Consider the following 21,646-nt stretch of genomic DNA (forward strand, 5'->3'; position numbering starts at 1 on the left):
GTGGTTTTGGATGTGATATGTTGTCCTAACTCTAAACAACACATGTGGCTGGGTAAATTCAGTCTGCATATCTATGAATATGTATCTCTTTTTAATGGAAAATTAATAAAGAAAATCATTTTTTACAGCGCTTCACTGGACGCTTGACATTCCTTTTGCATCTCAATTTTGGTGTGTATTATTAAGTTAAGTTAACACCACTTTTGGGTTCTTGGTATTATTTTTACTATTAAGAAAGTTTTTGTTCTATGTGTAGAGATTATGGATGAGTAATTTTGTATTATTTACATTTATTTATATAATTAACTTTATTTTTAGTATTATTCTACCACCATTACAATGTTTTATTTACTTGTATTATTTGAATGCTGGAAATCATCTACTTGATTAATAATATTATTGTCTTTTTACAATAAATAATGTACTATTTTTAGATTACAATTACAGTACTATAATTTTAGCTGTTTTTTTTTCTTCCAGGCCCCATAAATTCACCTAAAACTGTAAATATACAATTTATTTTTAAAGCTGGCTCTTCCTGTGATGTGATTAGCTGAATATTTCACCGTCTCACTTATTCGATAATCTAGACAATTAAATTCCTGTTATAAGGATATTATTTTTGGGGATGGGCAAGCTTTTTATTTCAATGCAATGAGATAAGAGGCTCTATTGTGAGGCTTTGGCCCACTTTCTAGTTATTTGGCAGATGCTTTGTTAGAGCAAAGTGTATAGCCACAAAACGGCAGACTGAAGTTAAAGACACAGAACAAGAGTTGAGTGTTTGCCAATAAAAATGATCGCAAATCTGCCTGCTGATGTCACAACCCTACAGGTCATAGGTCACAGGGGTATAAATGGCTTCTGAAAAGCAGGGCCTGTTCTGTGGACAAAGCTGTTGCTGGCTGGATAGACGTCCTCCTGAGTGAATGGCTCTTACAAAGGCATCCAGTTTGCCTCATTAACAGCCCAGGACAGGGGGAGAGAGAAGTGTTTGATGAGATCTTAGGATCCCACTGTGGCTCTGTGCGATGTAAATGGAATAATTACTATGATCTAATGGTCTCTCCTTCAGTGCACAGCCTTCTATTCAAAGGAACCACTCTTTATTGTATTCAGGGGCTGCACTATAAACTGTGGGGTGCTGATTTGGACTGGGAGACTGGCTGACTCATGGCAGGTTGCTTCTTGCCAGCTTATGCTGCTGGCAGATTGGGGGTCATGGTCTAAGCTTCTGTGGACTCCTGCACCAGTCACATTGATACAGGACAGGGTCGCCAAACTCATTTGCAGAAGGTTTAGGGGATCAGATGTTTGTCAGCATTTCAAGTGAGGGCCTTTTACTCAATTAACAGCTACCTCTATGATGATTGTGAATTATCTTTACCATACAGTATGTTTCGGCTGTATGATACAGTCTGCCAAAATGCTGTATCTTAACATAATATGTATTATATTTTTTGCTGAGCTTTGTATGTAAATGGGACCCGCTGTCCATTCTGCAGGCAGAATGTTGTAGAGCAGGAGGAGCTGAGCAGATTCATTATGTATTGCTCATAACACTCAAATAACATTTAATATGATGCATTATGAAGCAAATATACCTTGAGAATGCTGTAGCTACACTGATGCAGGATCATATCTTGGTTAATCCCTGGGCTGAGTGGTTTTGCTGATAAAACAATTATAAAATTATGATAATAAAGCTCTGTTGCTGCTGCAGCTGGCTCAGCCCTTCTCCTAGCACATTAGTTATTCACTGACGAGATGATGTAATCCCTGGGTTGTGTTTGAAGGCAGAAAAATCAATTGCTGCACCACCCCCCAGTTGCTGTGTATAAGTGATCCAGCTCAGGTTGATTAGTCATGTCTTGACTAACCTCCATGTCTAATGAAAAGCTCCATGTGTAATGTGTTTAGGTAGGAAACCAGCCTGACCCAGCTTTCCCAAGGTCCTGAATGTTCTAATTGTTTTTTCAGCAAAACCACTCAGCTCAGGGATTATCCAAGATATGATCCTGCATCAGTGTAGCTACAGCATTTTCAAGGCAATGTTTGATTCACAATGCCCCAAATCAAATGTGAGGTTTCCTTTAACCAATGGAGACCTGGATTTGGAGTCACCCACAAAATTATAGTGGACAAACACACTACAGGCGGATCAACTAAAACAAGACAAAATGAGGTTCAGTATTGTGTGTGGCCTCCATGTGCCTGAATGACCTCCCTACAACGCCCCGGCATGCTCCTGAGGAGGTTGCTGATGGTCTCATGAGGGATCTCCTCCCTGACCTGAATTAAAGCATTCGCCAACTTGTGGACAGTCTGTGGTGCAACGTGATGTTGGTGGATGGATGTGCTCCATCAGATTCAGGTCTGGGAAATGAGCGGGCCAGTCCATCAGCTTCAATGCCTTCATCTTGCAGGAACTGCTAACACACTCCAGCCACATGAGGTCTAGCATTTACCTGCATTACAACTGCATTTAACTGCACCAGAATATTATCTCACAAGGGGTTTGAGGATCTCATCTTGGTACATAATGGCAGTGAGGCTACCTCTGGGGAGTACATGGAGGGCTATGCCGCTCCACTCCTGCTGAAGGATGTTGCAGGCAGCAGATCCCTCTCCACAGCGTCTCCAGACTATTTCACGTTTGTCACATGTGCTCAGTGTGTACCTGCTTTGGTTTGTGAAGAGCACAGCACGCCAGTGGTGAATTTGCCGATCCTGGTGGTCTCTGGCAAATGCCAAGTGCCCTGCACAGTGTTGGGATGTGAGCACAACCCCCTTCTGTGGACGTTGGGCCCTCATTCCATCCTCATAGAGTCTGTTTCTGACCATTTGTACACATGCAGATTTGTGGCTGCTGGAGGTCATTTTGCAGGGCTCTGGCAGTGCTCCTCCGTGTACAAAAGTCTAGGTAGCACTTCTGCTGCTGGGTTGCTGTCCTCCTACGGCCCACGCCACGCTCTCCTGGTGTACTGGCCTGTCTTCTGGTAGCGCCTGCAGCCTCTGGCCACTACCAAACAGGCACAGCAAACCTTCTGGCCACAGCTTGCATTCATGTGCCATCCTGGATGAGCTACACTACCTGAGAAACTTTTGTGGGCTGCTAAGCTGCTGTATCTAAGCCTCTCATGCAGTGGCATAACTAGGAGAGACAGGGCTCCTTAGCATGCACGCGACGGAAATCGGGGGGCGTGGCCGAACGGAAACCCGACGGATTCGGAAAAAACGCAGCATTTAAAAAAAAAAATCTGTCGTGGAGCTTGCACTTACCTTCACTCAGCCTGGCTCGGTGTATTCCAGTGCGTTCCAGGGAACTTCAGTGCAGCAGCGCCGCCTGGTGGATGTCGGGGGAACTACCTTAATAAATCCTGGCCCGACCCAAATCCAGCGCAGAGAACACGCTGCTGGATTGCGAATGGACCGGGTAAGTAAATCTGCCCCATAATGTTAGCATATTGTTAGTTGCAGATAATTACACTTTCCATGATTCATGTGTCTTTGCAGAGGGGAAAATGTTTCTGGGTAGATATTCTCGCAAAAAGCAAATCTATGTATCAATATTGTTTGCAAAATTGTTTCTATAAAATGTAAGAAACAGTGTGGATTTGACATCATATGAATGAAGTGGCTTATAACAGAAATCTGTTATTTGCACAAAAAAACTGTCAAAACTCCTTGCACCACATTTTTCATGGGTTTTATATAATTGTAGATACTTTGCATGCTGTTGCTTGTCAGTATTAGGCTGCATTCACACTGCCATATGGGGGACATATATGCAGCCTATATATGTCCCCCACTGACGGCAATGGGCACATGGCACCCTACAAAAGCGGTACGGTGCCGCACACGTGCGGCACCATACCACTCTGTACCACGTGAAAGATAGGACATGACTTTTCTAGGCATACGGCACTGTGCAACATATATCTCTATGGAGAGGGCCAGGGGTGAGCAGCGCGGTGTGAATGTAGCCTTTCTTTGGTTACTTATGGAATGTAGACAGGAGCAAGCCATGGGTAAGCTGTGGTAATAATGCGTCTAAATCTAATTGTCATCATTTAAACTCTGGAATTGAAATGCCAGATTTATCATTTAGCCTCAGATAGTTTGATAAAATGTAAGGCTGCATTTAAATGATGTGCCATAACATGGGATATATTCAGTGGCGTAACTAGAAGCTGATGGGCCCCAGTGCAAAGATTGTGCCAGGCCTCCAAATATAATGTAGGGTTTATAGTAATAGTCTTCTCATATGGGAAAGTGACACCACAAGGCCCCATAAACCTCTTGGGCCTGGGTGCGATCGCAACCTACTCTGCCCCTCAAGTTACACCCCTGGATATATTGTCCTACTGCTTCCCCCTTGAAAGTGAGAGGAGGAGTGAGCATCAGCAGTAGCCAGTGAGTGGCTGCTGCCAATGTCCAGGGTGTTTCCCTTATATCGACAGTGACATAATTTAAAGCTACCCTCCTGCTGAGCTACTGATATACTCAGCAGAGGCCGGGAGAGCAACACTATGGGGCAGATTTATCAAGTGTCTGAAAGTCAGAATATTTCCAGTTGCCCATGGCAACCGATCACAGCCAGATCCAGACTCTTGACCTTGGCGCTGTCTATTGTCAGGAATGATTTGACACTCTTGAAGCACTGACTCCAGAAGATGTCCACTCACTGTAAATCTCACCAAAATTTTTTATGGACTATTCTTAACAGTCATATCTATGCTGCAGTTATCCCGGATGATTAGTACACCTTTTTTAATAATAATAATTCCTTTATTTTACTACACATTTACCTTTCACTAAGCTTTCCATTAATATGCTTTCATACAGCCTTTTGTGAACAGCCAGCATCTTTAGCAATGACCTTTTGTGGCTTACCCTCCTTGTGGAATGTGCAAAGAGTTTGTATGTTCTCTCCATGTTTGCGTGGATTTCCTCCAGGTTCTCCAATTTCCTCCCCCACTCCAAAACATACTGGTAGGTTGATTAGATTGTGAGCCCCATTGAGGACAGGGAGCGATTTGGCAAGCTCTGTACAGCGCTACATAATCTGTGTGCGCTATATAAATAAAGGAATTATTATTATTATATGGGCTCTATTGTGTCTAACATTTAAAACAGTAGTATTTGGACTGAATGTCACTATTGTTAGGTAATATTTCAAGCTGTTGCTTGTCAGTATTATTGGAGTAGTTTATGGAATGCAGACTATAAAACTTTTTGAGACTATGATTTGGCGACTGCATGACACTATTAAAGTGTCATTTAGTCAGCGTATGGCACTATTCCTTTTGTAAATGACATATAGTATTGTTTGGGAGTATTTAAAACTGTTATATCAGTACTGAAACTTTTCTTTGGGTAATGAACTGCATTTGTGAAATTGGGACAGTCAGTGATTTGTGTGGTAGTTTTAGGCCTGTTTCACATTTGCATATGTGTAATGCATATGTGCAAATCAACTTTTAAGCGCCCCTACAAACTGTAGCTTCCAAAGTTTGCCTGGACTGGAGAGGCATAGTGAATGGAGAGAGACATCTTGGACCGCCATTGCTTGCATATAGGTCAAAGTTTTGGGGGTACAGATAATGGCTTCTGCTAGGAGAAGCTGTTCAGACAAAGCCCTCAATCTAAGGCCTGTTGTGATTGAAGATGATAAGTGTTACCCATTATTGCACATCATCTACATCTATCTGTACAAGATACCCAAGATTTTGGTCACTGCTTGAAAAAAATTCTTTTTTCTAAAGATAAAGAAAAAATGCCCCAAGCCAAGTAAAATTACAGGAAGGTTATCAGGTCAAACACTGGTCATTCTAGCCAGTTCCACCAGTTCATGGACTAGGATTTAAAGGCATGACTTTAGCTGGTCTGAGATTACATCTGAATTCCTACATGACCCACCCAGTAACGCAGTATTGACCATTCTGAATTATTGTGGGTAAGAGTGAAAATATTTAAAGGCACCAATTAGAAAACAACTCCTCGGACTTGAGTGAGTTGTCAATATAGACATAGCCTTGCACACCAAAACATCTTTCCTCTTGCTTTATCTCCCAGTATTTAGTACATTCTATGACCCAGGATGATGCACTAACTGTCCTGCTGGTGGGGTAATTTTGTACACTCATAACATTGCATGTCCAGTAGTGATCATAGATTACAGCTTGCCTGCTTTAAGATGTGGAGAGACAGTGTGGACATAGAAGTAACAGCAACATCTTGAATGCAGAGAGATAAATAAAGGAGCAGAAGCAGCTCACGGGTCACACCTAGCAGGCGCATGTGACTCTGTATATATTTATTTCAGCTGCACCTACGACTGTGTGACTGATTCAGTTCCTGTGGTGGGAACTCACACTGCAGACAGCACCCGAGGCCATTCTCTGAACTCATCCTCCTCTATAACCTGATCCTTTTATCTTCTTCTTTCAGAGTTTATATATCTTAAAGGAATATTTTTGAATTTGCAGTTGACAAAGGCGATAACTGTAAGGAGATGTATTACTTGAATGTCTAAAGTATTCTTAAGGCTTGGAAATTTTTTTGAATGCCTAAGTTAAATCTATCACCTTGAATGGAGTGATTCTGTTGTTAAAAGATGGTCCTTTATGGGGATTGTCTGGGGTTTACTAGTACATTAAATCGGAAAAACCTATTGAATCTATGTGCTGCCCTAAGTAGAATAATAGCTATGACAATATCAAATATTCAGACAAGAGGTGTCATCACAATTTTCCCTTTCCTGAATGGCAAAGCTACTAAATCAGAGTAGTGATGAATATCTAACCTTTGTAGATTTGCCATTCCAGGTTAGAAAAAAACGATTTTGAAATTATGAGCAATAACACATATTTTTAGTAAAAGTTGATGCAAAGGTGGCCTGACCATTCAGATATTAGGATAGCAATTCAGAGCTTATGGTCAGAATTGCTCCCAAAGCCAATAACTATAACTGTCTAGGGGTCCATATCACTATTAATCTGGTTATACACATTAGATAAACATTGGAATGTCTAGGGGTCCATATCACTATTAATCTGGTTATACACATTAGATAAACATTGGAATGTCTAGGGGTCCATATCCCTATTAATCTGGTTATACACATAAACATTGGAATGAACCCACCAATTTTGACATGTTCAGCTGGCAATCATATGTGTAATGGAGCCTCTTAACTCTCCCCTGACAGCAGATAAGGATTGGGAGATAAGCGGCTACAAGACACCTCTCTTCACTTTCCTTCCCTCTTTCTGTTCACTAAACATACACCGATAGGCTGAGCCAAGCATACATGTGTAAGTAGTCCAAAATAACTGTGGTGTAATGGTATAACATTTTACATTTTGGTACACTCTCCTATGTAAGCTGGTGATATAAATTCTGTATTCCAGTGTCATATGCCTTTAAATTGCATTTCTCCATCCACCCCCCCCCCCAGATATTATAACAATGTGTGGATTCGGGGTGCTGTCACGGCTCTGTAGGATTTAATTGCAGGATGTTTAAGAGAGAAAAGCCGTCTATATATCCGGCTGCAGCCTTTCATCCACTGCATGCAGGATGTGGAGTGTGTAGTACTCTGTGCACCATTTATAAAAGTACAAATTTAGAAAGTGTCCAAATTAGGAGTAATCAAATTTTTTTTTGCTGTGGAGATCCTGTTGTGGGTGGAGTGTGGAATGCAGAACACAAGAAAAGACCGCAGACATTTTTGGGTTGATTATCTATAATTACTTGGAAGAGCTGAGAGTAGCTTGTCTTATACCCCCAGGGAAAACTGACTGACAACGACTCTTCTTTGCAGTCCTTATCCCATCTCTCTCCATCAAACAAACGACAAACTAAAAGCCATTGCAGCAGGTAAGAGGTACTAATGCCTAATTACTAAGCATTGTCTCCAGCTAAAGCAGGTGAACTCTTCACATCCAGCAAAACCTTAGGAGAATAAAAAAAACAGACCCAATGGGGAAATGTATTATCATTAGACTTTTTGGAGTCAGTTTGGCTGGACACTGGGCTGGCTTAAGACTATGCCAAATTTATAAATATGTACTTTATATGCCACATCTTTCCTGAAGTGTTACTCTAAGTCTGTGAAGTAAATACTTCATTTTCTAAACCATCCCCTTTATGAAGGAAAGCTGATACAATTATGGGATTTTTTAAAATGTTGCTAAACCTGCTAACCACGCCCACATTCCCACCCACTTTTCAAAAATGTGAGTGGTGTAAACAAACCAGTTAGTCCAAAAAGTCATAAATACATCTATATGATTCAATAGCTGAGCGTTAAATGGTAATGCATCCGCTTTTGGGAGGAAGGGCAGCTTTTTATTAGAAATTTCTTTGCATTTCATTCCTGATGATAAAGTGATGTTTTTCTCTTTTCATATATTAGTACTTTGGAACTTTGGTGACCCTTGGTCACCCATTAGCGGGGCATCTGGTCTTTGGGGATGTAATAGTATAGCTTCTACTCCTTGATGATCCAATAGAACATTACACAGTTAATTATTCCGGGAGTTTCCTCTAATCCACTGCAGAACCTAGTGCCTTACATATTTTAGTATCTTGTGCTGAAGGTGAGCAGCATAAAGTCCCTCATGACCACTCAGTACTGAAAGCAGTACCTTTTGGCCCAATTATGCATAGTCAAATCCTTTTTGATCCAGTGATACAGCATCTAGTAGCACGGTGGCTCAGTGATTAGCACTACAGCCTTGCAGCGCCGGAATCCTAGGTTCAAGGCGCATCCAGGTCAACATCTGCAAAGAATTTGTTGTTCTCTCCATGTTTGTGTGGGTTTCCACCCACACTACAAAAACATACTGGCAGGTTGATTAGATAGTGAGCCTCATAGGGACAGGGACTGATTTGACAAGCTTTGTGCAGCAATGCAGAATCTGTGTGCGCTATATAAATAAAGGAATTATTATTCTGACCCGCAATGTCCTCATATAATTTCTAGTTACCACTTTGGTGAGTTCCTTGTGGCCTAGCAGGTTTTGTCAACCTGGTAACCCAAAGTAATTCCTGTTGTCCAGTGGTTACTTAAACCATTCATGACCCGTAACGTAATAGCATGTCACGGGTTAGCTGCGGGTTCATGGAGAGGGCTCACGGGCTGAACCCTCTCCATAGCCGGTAAGTCTTTGCAGTATATCGCAAATAACCCGCAAAGCTGCCAGCGGCTTCAAAAAGATGGCTGCACATGGGTGCCACCATCTTGTTGGAGATCGTCACTCCCCGTGACGTCCTAGGGGAGCAGCAATCCGTTGCCATGACAGCCATGGGTCTTCCGAAGCCCAGAGGCTGTCTTGTTTCAATCCATTGATTACAATGTGCAAATGAGGAGGAAAATCCCCATATACCGCCATAACGTAGTATGGCAGTATATGGTAGGTTCAATTGGACAACTTAGGTTTAAAGTACCCTAGGGAGTCAAAAAATAGTAAAAGTACAAATGAAAAAAAATTATTATAAAAAACCTAAACATTCAAATCACCCCCCTTTACCTAGAACTGATATAAATTTAAATAAACAGTAAAAATCACAAACACATTAGGTATTGCCTCATCTGAAATGCCTGATCTATCAAAATATAATAACTGTTTTTCACTGCATATAACCCTGTAACAAAACATAGTGCCCAAAGTCGAAATTGGCACATTTTTGCCATTTTTAAAAATATTTTAAAAAATCAATAAAAAGTGATCAAAAGGTCATACAGTCCTAAAAATAGCATTGAAAAATTAAAAATTTCTACACAAGTTTTAAATTTTTGTAAATGTATGAAAACAAAGAGAAAGCCGTGAATTCCAAGCCCACAAGAAAACGCTGCAAATGCGTTTTTTCACCAATTTCACTGCATTTTGAATTTTTCTCCCACTTCCCAATATACAGCATGGAAGAATAAATACCATCACTATGAAGTGCAATTTGTTAGGCAAAAAACAAGCCAACACAGAGCTCTTTACGTGTAAAAAAATTTTATAGATTTTTGATTGTGGGGAGGGAAAAATAAAAATAAAAAAACAAAAAAGGGCAAGGTCATTAAAGGGTTAAACCAGACTCTTTTCCTATAGCATAGGGTTTTACAGATTTTGATTTTAGATCATTGTTATGTTACAAGGGCCACATGTAAGCCAAATGTAATGAATTCATATTTCTTTCTGGAGTTACCCTTTAATAGTAATAATGTGTCTTAGTAGTTTTCTACTATGGTTTAACTTTGTTTTGTGCTAATAGTTGTAAGCCTCTAGCCATATTTAGGAGTTTATTCTATAAGAAAAACATTAGAAAGTATTTCCAACATCCACCCCTTATACAAAGTAAGGGTGCAATTACTGTGCTGGCTGCTGTGAAAATAGAGAACCCTTAGGGTCCTTGCATGGTGGTACATGTGGACCCCATGAAACACAGATTTGAGTCACAAGGGCTCATACACATGGCTACATGGTCACTGTATGTAGTAGTATATAGTTATTTTTTTAATACTGTCCTTGAAATATATATTATACCTAATGTCCTATTCATTTCAGTAGTATTAGATAATTGTGTTTTTATAAAATATTAAATTAAAATCATCCTATACAATAAAAGACAAGTAAAGAATCAAAATAAGACATCAACAAATCCTCTCTGTATGCCAGAAGCTCACATGCGGGTAGGTCTTACATTGCTTTGTTTTTTGTGTATGCCTTCATATGAGTGCAACAGTATGGCCCCAGGGATCCTTTTGGTTGAGAAAAATCATACAATTCAGTTGGTTAACTGAAATAGACAAAAATAGACACTTGTCACAATGATTTAATTCACTTCATAAAAAAGTTTAAGCAAATATTTTGAAAATATTGTGTTGGACTGAGGATTATGTGTCAGTCAAGTGACTTCTTCAGGGGGTAATGCAGTTTCTTGGAGCTATGTTCTCATAGAAAGTACACCTGATTACTGAAGAGATTTTATTTTATTTTTATTTTTTAACAAAACAATTTAACCAATGCAATTTTTCAGAAAGTTTATTTTCTACATACAGTAATATATATTTGGGGTATGCATATATATGGTAGCTATGTTTTATTGTAGAACTGAATTTAAAGCTACAATAGGTAGATCATTTTATTTTTTGCATTTACCATGATTGTTTTCTATGTATATTGGCTTACCTTGACATCTGCTTTCCAATAACCCGAAACAGCTTAAGAGATGCTTTAAAGACCACTAATTAAGACGTCTCTGCTTTTTTGCGTTAACAGGATGGCAGTGGAAATTATTAATAAACAGTAAAAATCAAGGTCTGTAACTAATATGTTCCATTCCTCCGGAGCTTTAAAGGGTAACATATGTTATTGGATTACTCTAAGTACTCTAAGATCTAATGATGGGCCAGATGATTTCTTTGAATGATTCTAAAGATCTTTGTTTCCGGCCACAGGAGGAGACCAGGCAGTGAACACCTGTTACAGGTTGTACATTAGAACTGAATGAAAACCACAATAGTTAGAAACAAAAAAGCGTAAACCACAATACCAATCCCTAAATGACTTTTTTTTCCCAAAATTATTATTTTTTTTTTTTGATAGGATTGGACCCAAAAGAACATCACACCAACACATCTTACACACTGCATAATTCATCATATTGAGATATTATATGCTCTCTCTTTAGTAATCACTAGTGGGAGCTTGCTGCATTCAGAATTAGATTTAACCACTTCATTACTGCTGTACAACTTCATACAGCAGTAAGGGGTGTAAGGAGAGGGCTCACAGACCGAGCCCTCTCCATACACAGTGGGGCACATTTACTTACCCGGTCCTGTTGCGATCCCCGAGGTGCGTTGTCCGACGAGGATGAAGTCCGGCACGATTTACTAAGATTGTGCGCCCGATATCCTACATGTGTTTCTTACCCGCAGAGGTCCGCCGGAGTTCACCATCTTCTTCCCGGTGTATGTGAGTGCATTGTCTTGCAACACAATTTGAATTTTAAATCCCGCTCTTAGTCCGAATCATTTGGGTTGTCCGGCAGCCACGCAACCCGATTTGTGTTGCATGGAAGGCGGTGCGATTGACCCAAAATCCTATCCCGTCCGCCAAAAACCCCTGTTAAATGTGTAGCAAATTGGCAATTGTCGGGAAACCTGAAGTAAAATGCGGTGTTCGGACCCTTAGTAAATGTGCCCCAATGGGTGTCAGCTGTATTACACAGCTGCCACTGCCAATCGCAGCAATTATGATGTTAGGTGCCATGCTCAAATCAGACTGCGGCACCTAACAGTTCTTCACATGAGCACCATGATCTTGGATGGCTGATTGGTCCCCCTGTGACGTCACTGGATGGTGCTGATCAGTTGCTATGATGGCTGGGAGCCTGTTAAAGACTCCCATACCTGTCTTTAGGCCTCCTGTATTGCACTTTGCCAGAGACTGCAATACAGGATGGGGAAAATACATTTGTTTAATTCTTAAAGGTGGACTTGATGGATTTGCATCTTTTTCCAGCCTTACACAGCCTTATATAGCTTTATATTGTCAAAATTGTAAAAGTTTTAAAATATTTATCTACTTTCTGTTGACATATTAGGGCTTATTTTTTGATGGATTAGATACACTGTACATATACTTCATTTTGGGGGTCTGTAGCTCATTCATAAGATTTTATTAAGTATTTCAGGGTGGCCACAAAATACTCGTTACCTCTGATCATGGGTGTTAGAAGAGGGTGTCAGCTGCCATATACAGCTGACCCCTGCAGCTTCTGGCACCGGCTCCTCGAAAATAAGACAGTGGGGCAGATTTACCTACCCAGTCCATTCACGATCCAGCGGCGCGTTCTCTGCGGTGGATTCGGGTCTTCATCTTCATGACAGGTCTGTCATGTTATAGGACGTCACTATATGTTTTTAAACTGTTTTCTTTAATAAAAGTGGATTTTATCTGATGACACATCGTTTTTTGCCTGGATGCTGGACTTTTCCTTTTTGGATTTATGGATTTCTGACTGGCCCCTGTGTGGGGCAGATTTACTTACCCGGCCCATTCGCGATCCAGCGGCGCGTTCTCCGGCGATTCACTAAGGCAGTTCCTCTGATGTCCACCAGGTGTCGCTGCTGCGCTGAAGTCTGCCGAGGCCCGGAGGAGTTCACGATTCTATACTTGGTGAAGGTAAGTGCGTGTCCCGTTCTCCGAATCCGTCGAGTTTTCGTACGGCCACGCCCCCGGTTTCCATCACGTGCATGCCGGCGCCGATGCAGCACAATCCGATCGCGTGCGCCAGAAACCCGGGGCAATACAGGGAAAAGTAAATGACCCCCAGTATGGCCGCACACCGGCTGCCTGAATTTACCAGCATTGAACCCACAAGCATATGGTGAGCTGAAATTTACTTTTTTTCTTACAAGAATTCACATGGTTGAACAAAAATCAACTTCTCGAACATCCTTATAACTCTCCAAACTCATTTCATGCTGAATTTCTTGGGTACTCCATTTCTATTAGAATTATTGGCCCCAATGTTTAGCAATACCAGTTTCCTTAAATGACCCCTTCTTGTCCAGGTAGCCTGCTCATAGCAAAACAGTGGGATTTTATCCCATGAATTCTTCCTCCATGTCAAAACCTCTTGCAGTATCTAAATGATCTACTATTGCTAATGTATGGTGTGGTAAAGCTGTAAAATAGGTCTTATTTTCTAAGCTTGAACAAAATTTTACTGGGTCCTATTTTAGGGGAAACAGGGTAGTACTGAGTTTTGCAGGAAATCAATTCCCGCAGCTGAGTACTATTACATCTGCTAATTTAATTATAGATTGTATAGATTACACAAATAACATCAACAGTGCCACCTTTGTATTTATTTTATAATATTTTTCCATAATAAAGAAATAATTTTTGACAGTCATGTTCTCCTACTTATGCCAATAGATTCCATATCAATTTATGTAAATTCTGGACACTTCCGAAACTCATTAGCAAACTGGCTCCAAATAAAATTGCTATTGTGGATGAAAACAGAGAGCGAGGAGGCAATTAGACATTTACTGAGGTTCTAAGTATTTTCTCTAAGAAGAATCTTGTTCTACAGCTGCATTTAATTTCTGCCTGATTAGCCTGACCTTTCCCCTTTAAGAAGTCATTTAGCAAAAATGAAAAAAAAAAAGGTTTAATCGTTTTAATCCCTCCCCTTTAAACTTCATGGAACATTCCAAAACCTATAAATATTCATCTACATTTTTATCTTGTCTAATGTTTACTTATGACAAGGGCACATTCTGGTAAAACACTGAGTTCCTGGGTGTATTTGAAAAGAAAGAAAAACTAAAACAATAAAAATACTTTAAAAAACTTGAATTTTTGAACTTAAAAATTGTATTAGTTTCTATAATTTTTTTGCCACTACCTAATTCTCTAATTCTATAAATAGCGTGCCACTTGGGACCATAGTACCAAGTCATTTTGAAGGGCTCTGGCATTGTTCCTCCTTGCACAACGTAGGCGGTAGCAGTGCTGCTGTTGGGTTGTTGCCCTCCTATGCCCTGTCTTCTGGTATCTGCTTAATTCCCAGACAATAGGGTAGATTTATTTGTGTCTGAGTGGAGAAAGGGCTGTGAGCGGGGGAAAGTTATGGTGGATAGCGGGCCAGCCCTCCACATTTACTATAGTTTCCATCGGACACTACAGCACAAAACTCCGCCAGTTCAGACCTGGTTCCCCCAATGGGATAAGCGCAATTACAAACTGCAAAAATGCCCAAAACAAAATGGATGACAATAGAGAAATGTTCTGTGGTAACCACCTACAGAACCGCTGTTTTGCTTTATTGAAACACCATTAAATGCATTGGGAAAAATGCTTATTCATATGCAAACCAAAACACAAATGTCTCTCGCCTTTTGAATTTCATAATAATTATGAAAAACATATGTTGCCACTTTGAAAATGCATGTGTTATTGTCAAAATGCCTTTGGGTTTGGTTATGTGTGTTCAAAGCATTATGTGAATGCAGCCTAAGGATTTTTCAGACCAAGTTGTTCTTACAACAAACTGAGCAACCAGAGGCTTTGTAATATCTCAATATAAAATAAAATGTTTTTATTTTTACATTAATAGCAGCCTGAAATGTTTTGGTTTTCTTTTGTACAAATGTATTTCCTAAATGAATTTTTTGACTTTAAAGTTTCTTTATTGAAAGTTTAAGTCTGTTTTACATCCACGATGTCCTTGCTTCTTGAAGCTTGCATCTGAAATATTTAAGGCTAAATAGTCCATTTTAAGTCTTGTTGACAGATGCCCAGTAAATATCTTCTGCAGTGCAGAGTTCTCCTCTGATCTTTGTTTCATGCAGATATTAATTTGACAGATCGCCTTCCAGGTGTAAAACCTCTACAATGAGGCTAGGGCATATTTGTGGGTAAACATACAGGTGAGAGCGGCAGCTGTAACTGCGAGCTGGAGAAATTTATGTGAATAGTATCAGGAAGTTGGATCTTTTCTTGTTAACTTGGCGACTGTTTTCCTTGTCACACTTTCAAAAATACTTTCATATTTTCCTTGTTTTATTTATTTTGTCTTATTTCTTTTAAAAAGTATTTAAAATAAATATTTGATAAGAAAATATTAGGAAAACAATGTTAGGCCTCATCCTATTTTACATATAATATTTTAATCTTTTCTATGGTTATATATTTTAATAGTTTCAAATGAATTACTGTATATACCCACATGTAAGCCAACCCGAGTATAAGCTGAGGCACCTAATTTTAACACAAAAAAACTGGGAAAACCTATTGACTCGAGTATAAGCCTAGAGTAGAAAATGCATTGGTCACAGCCTTCCCAGTGTATAGCCAGCAAGCACATGCCCTCCAGTATATAGCCAACCCCTGCCCCGTCGTATATAGCTAGCTTGCCCCAGTATATAGCCAGCCACCTGCCCGCTAGTATATAGCCAGTGCTTGCCTCCAGTATATAGCCAACCCCTGCCTCCTAGTATATAGCCAGTGCCTGCCTCCAGTATATAGCCAGCTTGCTCCTAGTATATAACAAGCCCCCTGCCCCCTAGAATATAGCCAGCAGTCCCCTTGCATATAGCCAGTGCCCGCCCCCAGTGTATAGTCATCAGCCTCCTAGTTTATAGCCAGCCCCCTAGTATATAGCCAATCTCCTGTACAGTTGTATTTAGCTAGCTGTCCCCTTGAATATAGCCAGTGCCTGTCCCTTTGTCTAAAGCCAGCAGCCCTCTGCCCCCAGTATATAGTCAGGAGCCCCCTAGTATGCTTGCCACAAGTATATAGCCAGTGTCTTGCCCCAGTATATATGCCAGTGCCTGCGCTCCAGTACATAGCCAGTGCCTGCCCCCTCATATATAACCAGTGCCTACCCCCCAGTATATAGCCAGTGTCACCCCCCCCAGTATATAGCCAGTGCACTAAGGAACCTATCCGGACACAACTGGCTTTTGGTTAGTCAATGAGCTATTGAACATACTCACCAAGAAGATTAGATTTTTAAAAAGGGGCTGCATGCATTTTTGTATGTTTACAATGCATTTGGCTGGTTTGAACCTGCTTATCTTCATTTCTAGAAGTGTATGCAGCTGTGAAATAGATTAAAACCAGCCAAATGTATGGTAAACATACAACAATGCATGCGTTTCAAACCGCATGCATTTTCAATCCGTTTACAAACGGTCCCAAAATGGTCCAAGAGCGCCCCGTGTGGCAAAATAATATTTTGTTAAAACAGGAGTATTTCCTTTTCCACATAATGGGCCACATTTATGCAAACTGCACATAAATACATGTGAAAACTGGTTGCACATGTATTTATGCAGTGTTTACGCTAATATTGTGTCGCGGTTGTACCACATATGCTGCAACACAATACTGTGCACAGAAAGGGGCGTTCTGGAAGTCTCACATAAACATGCAGCATGGTCGTTAGACCGAGTGCACTAAAAAAAAACTGGTGCACTAAGTTCCTGCAATTTGGGGCTTCACAGGGTGCGCCAGATTCATGACGACAATGCTCCATTCTTCATGAATTGGGTGCACTCTGAGGCAAACTGCATGTGGTTGGCCTACATGTAGTAAAAAACTGAAAGATGTTGGTCTCACACTGATTTTAGGAACTGGAGACCCTGATCTTCATTGAGACCAGGCATAATGGAGAGGTTGCCACACATACATGACACTCTCTATTTAAAGGGGGTGTCCACTTTCATTTGTGTAATGAAAACCTATACAGTTTTTCAAAATATTTTCTCTATCAATGCCTTGTGGGTTTTCTAGATCTCTGCTTGCTGTCATTCAATGGAAAGCTTCAATGTTTACATCCTTGGTCATCACAGAAAGTAATCCGAGCTGTCTGGTATAATGCACTGTGAACTTGTGACAACACATGACCAGGGACAGATTTCTATCCACAGGCAATGGCAACAAGCAGAGGTCTAGAAAACTGCAAGGAATTGTTACTGAAAGTTTTGGAAAATTGTATAATTTTTCATTACATAAAATTAAAATTATTTGCTGAAAGTGGACACACCCTTTAAGTCTACTTTTCAGCTCTCCCCTAAAATTGAAAGAGTTAAATGTCTCTATTTGCCAAGGCAAAAAATGTTCTCAAAGGACCTTTATTCTCAAGAGGTGGGTCCTGCATCTGTAAGTTATGTAGACACATCCTTTGGTTATGCCATTAATAGAGGAGAATGGGAATGTCCCTTTAATTTCTAATGAGAGAATGATAGGAGTTGTGACGACTTCTTTAATTCTTGTAAGTCCTATTAAGATATTGACTTGAGAAGTCAGCGCTTGTTGTGCAGTCATTTGTGTCTCATTGGAGGAGGACAGTGACATATGTCACATAGACTTAGTGTCAATAAACTGCAGGCCGCCTCTAGTTATCTGCTGTTTTCAGAAAGCATCTTGTTTGTACCCTCCAGTGAAATAAAGTGACAGGGGTTCTGTTCATAGATAGTTTTGACATTGTATGCTCTTCCCACTTTCATGTCTAATATAAACAGAATTTAACATATAGATGAAGACGCAGTTGATGCAAAAGAAGGATGCTGTATTTATTTTAGAATTTTTTTGGGGGGAAAAACATAAGTTAAATGAGGCTCCATGACCAGTTCTATTATTTGACAGGAAGAAAAGCAGTGTATGTACCACAATGGACATCTCAGTGGAAGCCAGTGCGGGAAATTCATTATGCCTTCTTCGCCTTGCATGTAACTTTGGACATGTTAGGGCAGAGAGCAGGCAGGAGTAGAAAGGGTGTAAACGCCCAACATGCCCGATTTACTATAGTCTCTATCAGCTCCAACCTGGAGCCTCTTAGTAGATAAGGCATCGGTGTGCTGGCAGGGGGGAATTTTAAGACTGGCGTTCTAAACACTGAATTCCCCATATTGTATCTCGATGGAGTCTACATGAACTTGTTGGTATTCATTGCATGAAAATGGGACAAATAAACCGCGGAGCAGGTATATACTAGTCTCATATCACTTCGTTCTCATATCTCTTACCCTGGAGCCAAAAAGTCAGCTAAAAACTAACCAGTCAAGGAATGTCTTGGACTTTATCTAATCCAAAATGGTTAAGGTTGGTACAGGAATAAAAATGACAGCAGCTCACCTGTCAATAGGCTGCATGTGATATTGTAGTTTAGTCTCATTCGCTCTTATGAAGTCACAATCTAGGAATAGTCACAATCTAGGAACACGTGTGGAAATGTTTCTGGAAGGCCATCTTTATAACCCCATTAAATAATGAGCTTCGGTTGGTATGGATGTATCAAATAAGAAGACCAGTATGTATAATATTTATGTTCCTATAAACCTGTCACTGTAAATTTGTTCTAGAATAAGAGTTATTTTTTCATATAGGTCCCAATACATATTATATGAAAACTGTCTGAATCTGGTGGTTTATTAGACCTAGCTTACTATTGGATCTAAGCATACCCAATCCTTTGATGTCTCAGAAGATAAACCACTGTCCTTGACTTCCTCTCCCCCGAGAAGACACATGCATACTTTAATGTGTATATGCATAGAATATGAGCAGCTTAAAGGGAATCTCCCATGAAGATCAAGCATAGATAAACCAGGGACACTTACTCATAGATCCAGACACTGTGACTCTTATAATCTTCTTCTATTTGTTATCCATGGACTTCTTTCTTTCTTTTAAAATTATGCTAATGAGCCTGAAAGACTACTGGGACAGTAACACTGGGACAGTCCCTCCATGCTGCAGATTCGCAGGTTGTTACAGTGTACATGGAGCACTTTCTACTACCACTTCCTGTGCTGCAGTGAGATTACATCAGGAAGAGGGAGGGAGGGAGAAAGTGTTGAGATAACGGAGGGAAAGGGGAAACATATTATACATATGTATTATATTTATTAAAACTTTAACACCTTTACAGTGAAACATACCAGGAAGATCCCCTACATGAGAAAACTACCTGCTATTCTAGAACAATATTCCAATGGCAGGTTTATAGTCACATACACTTTATGCATACTGATTCTGAAAAATCTCCCTCCATTTCTGCTCTCTCTCAGCACTTCCTCCTTCCCTCTGACTGATGTAATCTCACTGCAACACATGAAGTTTCAGCATACAGTGGGAGGGGGAAGTGCTCCTTGCACACTGTAACAGCCTGTGAATCTGCAGCACATAGGGGCTATTGGAATTGCCCCAGTAGTCGTATTAGAATAATTTTAAAAGTTGATTTTAGAAGTAAGGAGGCCAAGGACATATAAGAAGATTACCACAATCATGGTGTCTGGATCCATGAGTTAGTGTCCCCGATTTATCCATGGTTTATTTTTGTATATTTTTTTGTCTTTAAGAAAAGAATGGATGAATGGATAAATAAAATCTGCTAATAAGAAATAAATAGATTTTTAATGCATAGTTGTGTCAATGTAGACCACTTCCCTGCTCACCTGTCAGTAAAGGATCAGGTACAAAATCTCAATTCTGCTAAAAGTTAAGACATGGAAATCTCAGTTTTATTGTAGTGATCTCAATTCCCCAAAGGAAATGGCAAAGGAAGTCGTTATCAGACAGCAAAAGGAACTCAAATTGGTCCATGTGAAGCCCAGATGAAAGAAAGGCAGGGTGGGGGAGGGGAAGGATCCAGGTCATTTACTGACTTCTAGCGCTGTGTTTTTCGGCTTACTCTGTCACTATAACTGTTGGACCTTAATTGTTTCCATTCACAAAAGATAAAGTCCCAAGTTGGAATTAACAAGAGGCTCATACTAATTGCTTTGTAGTTATTCATTAAACGGCCCACCTTCATGACCTTCCTATATGGAAAGTATCTCTCCAGCCCTACATGTGTTTCTGGACACATATGCTTGAGAGTGGATGTCATGTAACTGGTTTATGTTGATTACATAAAAACATATAACGATTGTTTCTTAGAATAATCAATTTCAGTCAGTGATTCAGGGTGCGGTCACACGTTGCAGTTAAAACTGCATCGCAATTAGCTTTGGGTTGGTTTTAGGTGGTATTACTTATTTTAACAAGTGAAAGACATCAAATCAACAGGTGAAATACATTTGTTGAACAGCTTTCTCCTTCAAAATCAAATTCACCTGTTCAGTTCATGTCTTTCACCTGTGAAATTGACAAAACTGCACCTAAAACCGCCTCAAAGCTGATTGTGATGCTGTTTTATCTGCAACGTGTGACTGTACCCTCAGAGTTGAGGGTAGGAATAAAATTAGCATCCCTTTCTGGACATGAAAGTGGTTAGTTCCTCCCAGGAAGCTACTCGGTTTACTGTCATGGGGAGTAGCGTGCTGTCCTGGAGCCAAATTATAATTATTTTTAGTAAATTTATTTTTAATAATTAAACATAATTATTTATATAAATCCCCATTTAGTTCCTTGGTGCTATGCAAAAACAACAGACAAGTGATAAGGGTTGGAACTTGGAAGTAAAGGAGGGGAATCAAAGGATTTATTGAAAGACAGACAGAAAGAGAGCTATGAAAAACCCACTATGAGACAGCAACAGTAACAGTTATGCACTGTGTATGAAATATGAAGCTTGGACTTACAGAGAGGGATGATAGGAGTAACCATAAGCTTGAATGTAGATGTTTAGTCTGGTAGAGGTGAATGTCATGTGTTTTGTCACGTGTTCTCCTAGGTCAGATGATGCACCCCTCTCCTTAATATCCTGCAGGTAATACAAACAGTCTCATAAACTCAGTCTATGGGTTTTGTTTGTGATTCCCAAGTTAGCAGCATATTTGTTCAGTCTTTGTTAGTCTCTGTTAGTCACAAGTGTGTTACCGTCTTTTGCGTTGCACGTCCTGTTTGGAGTAAATGGATCCAATGTCTCCAGATGTCGCCTCACATGACCTGAGCAACACCAAAATGCATTTTCCATCTACAAAATCCAATTATATTGTAACAGAATGAGATTTTTCCAGATTAAGGCAAACCTTCTCTTACTCATTTATGATTTTTCACAGATTTATATGGATGCTTTGTGGTGGTCTTTCAGTAATGCCATGCAGCCTTAACCCATCCACTGCCATGGCTTCATCTGCCAGCAACCAAATGGACTGCCTAAAAAACTCATAGGCTGA

General features: G+C 40.1%; 1 long non-coding RNA gene across 2 annotated transcripts in view; it reads right to left on the reverse strand.

The window, feature by feature from the left end:
* Positions 1-21,162, reverse strand: part of LOC140066051 (uncharacterized) — a 130,260-nt gene extending 109,098 nt beyond the window's left edge. For both annotated transcript variants that reach the window (XR_011848089.1, XR_011848088.1), the window contains exons 1-2: positions 21,110-21,162; positions 10,702-10,797 (exon numbers count right to left, since the gene is read on the reverse strand). This is a non-coding gene — a long non-coding RNA (uncharacterized lncRNA). The remainder of the gene's footprint in view (positions 1-10,701; positions 10,798-21,109) is intronic.
* Between the last annotated feature and the right edge of the window lie 484 nt (positions 21,163-21,646).

The sequence above is a fragment of the Engystomops pustulosus genome, chromosome 6 (genome assembly GCF_040894005.1).
Source record: "Engystomops pustulosus chromosome 6, aEngPut4.maternal, whole genome shotgun sequence".
In the NCBI taxonomy this organism is placed as follows: Eukaryota; Metazoa; Chordata; class Amphibia; order Anura; family Leptodactylidae; genus Engystomops; species Engystomops pustulosus.